This window comes from Arachis hypogaea, chromosome 6 (genome assembly GCF_003086295.3).
Source record: "Arachis hypogaea cultivar Tifrunner chromosome 6, arahy.Tifrunner.gnm2.J5K5, whole genome shotgun sequence".
NCBI lineage: Eukaryota > Viridiplantae > Streptophyta > Magnoliopsida > Fabales > Fabaceae > Arachis > Arachis hypogaea.
In genome coordinates, this window is record NC_092041.1 from 41,427,591 (window position 1) to 41,430,438 (window position 2,848).

The following is a 2,848-nucleotide window of genomic DNA, read 5'->3' on the forward strand; positions in this document are numbered from 1 at the left end:
CAGGAGTTTGAAGCTCGTCACAATCATTCAATCCCGGAATCCTACTCGGAATACCATAGACAAGGTTAGACTTTCCGGATTCCCATGAATGCCACCATCAATTCTAGCTTATACCACGAAGATTCTGATTAAGGAATCCAAGAGATATGCGCCCGGTCTAAGGTAGAACAGAAGTGGTTGTCAGTCACGCGCGTTCATAGGTGAGAATGATGATGAGTGTCACGGATCATCACATTCATCAAGTTGAAGTGAAACGAATATCTTAGAACAGGAATAAATCAAATTTGATAGAAAATAATAGTAATTGCATTGAAACGTGAGGTACAGCAGAGCTCCACACCCTTAAACTATGGTGTGTAGAAACTCCACCGTTGAAAATACATAAGTGATAGGTCCAGGCATGGCCAAATGGCCAGCCCCCAAAATGTGGTCAATAGTCTCCTAAGATGAATAATAAAATAAAACTGAGACCAAAGATATCTAAAACAATAGTAAAAGGTTCTATTTATACTAAACTAGCTACTAGGGTTTACAAGAGTAAGTAATTGATGCATAAATCCACTTCCGGGGCCCACTTGGTGTGTGCTTGGGCTGAGCTTGATCTATCCACGAGCTGAGGCTTCTCTTGGAGTTGAACGCCAAGTTGTAACGTGTTTTGGGCGTTCAACTCTGGTTTGCGACGTGTTTCTGGCGTTTGACTCCAGAATGTAGCATGGAACTGGCGCTGAGCGCCAGTTTACGTCGTCTAATCACAAATAAAGTATGGACTATTATATATTTCTGGAAAGCTCTAGATGTCTACTTTCCAACACCGTCGAGAGCGCGCCATTTGAAGTTCTGAAGCTCCAGAAAATCCATTTTGAGTGCAGGGAGGTCAGATTCCAACAGCATCAGCAGTCCTTTGTCAGCCTCTTATCAGAGTTTTGCTCAGGTCCCTCAATTTCAGCCAGAAAATACCTGAAATCACAGAAAAACACACAAACTCATAGTAAAGTCCAGAAATGTGAATTTAGCATGAAAACTAATGAAAATATCCCTAAAAGTAACTAGATCATGCTAAAAACTACCTAAAAAGCGTATAAATTATCCGCTCATCAATAAGCCTTGGTCTGGATTCCTTTTTAGCTAATAAATACTTTAGAGCTGCGTGGTCTGAATACACTACTACTTTAGTACCAAGTAAATAGGCTCGAAATTTATCCAGAGCAAAAATAATAGCAAGAAACTCTTTCTGAGTAGCAGCGTAGTTAGACTGAGCAGTGTCTAAAGTCTTAGATGCATAAGCAATGACAAAAGGATCCTTACTTCACGTTGAGCCAGCGTTGCTCCCACTGCATGGTTGGAAGCATCGCACATGATTTCGAATGGCTGGCTCCAGTCAAGTCCTCTCACAATTGGAGCTTGAGTTAGGGCGGTCTTTAGCTTATCAAATGCTTGTTTGCAATCCTCACTGAACTTGAACTCGATATCTTTCTGTAGTAACCTTGATAGGGGAAGTGCTACCTTACTAAAGTCATTAATGAATCTCCGGTAAAAACCTGCATGGCCAAGGAACGAACAAACTTCCCTCACAGAGGAGGGGTAAGGCAAACTAGAAATAACATCCACCTTTGCTGGATCTACAGAAATGCCAGTATTAGACACAACATGTCCTAGTATAATCCCTTGTCTTACCATAAAGTGACATTTTTCAAAATTCAATACGAGGTTTATACTAACACATCTATCTAGTACTCTAGATAAACTATCCAAGCAAAGGCTAAAGGAATCACCATAAACGCTAAAATCATCCATAAAAACCTACATACAGTCCTCAAGAAGGTTAGAGAAAAGACTCATCATGCACCTTTGGAAAGTAGCTGGTGCATTGCACAAGCCAAAGGGCATTCTCTTATAGGCATAAGTCCCAAAAGGACATGTAAAAGTAGTATTTTCCTGATCTTCAGGGGCTATATGAATCTGGAAATAGCCTGTGTAACCATCTAAAAAGCAATAACGTGATTTACCTGACAGGCGATCCAACATTTGATCAATGAATGGAAGAGGGTAGTGATCCTTACGAGTGGCTTAGTTGAGACGCATGTAATCAATGCAGACCCTCCAGACGTTCTGTACTCTGGTTGCTATGAGTTCTCCATGCTCATTCTTCACTATAGTGACTTCAAACTTCTTGGGCACCACTTGTACTGGGCTCACCCATTCACTGTCTAAGATAGGGTAGATGATATCTACCTCTAGTAGTCTGGTCACTTCCTTCTTGACAACCTCTAAGATAGTGGGGTTCAGTCTTCTTTGGGGTTGAGGAACGGGTCTTGCTCCCTCTTCTAAAAATATTCTGTGCTCACAAACTTGAGGGTTGATGCCTACTATGTCTGCCAAACTCCACCTAATTGCCTTTTTGTGCCTCCTCAGCACACTAAGTAACTGCTCTTCCTATTGAGAAGTGAGGTCCCGTGCAATGATAACTGGAAACTTCTGCTTGTCCTCGAGGTAAGAATATTTGAGGTGTGGAGGGAGGGGTTTCAATTCTAACTTCTGCTCATGGTCCAGGCTCTGGATTGTCTGGAGCTGGTGGCAGTGGTAATAAAGTACTTTCATTGTCCGCAGAAAGTGTCCCTACACTCGGATCTTGTCCTATATACTTCTCTTCAAACTCCTCCTGGTGAACTTCAGCTACGGTTTCATCTACGATGTCACACTGGAGGATAGAATGATCTTCTGGAGGGTGTTTCATAACTCCATTCAGATTGAAGCTTACTACTCGGCCGTCTATTTCAAAAGAGTATGTTCCTAAAAAAGCATCTAATTTGAACTTCGAGGTCTTCAAGAAAGGTCTTCCGAGTAGGAT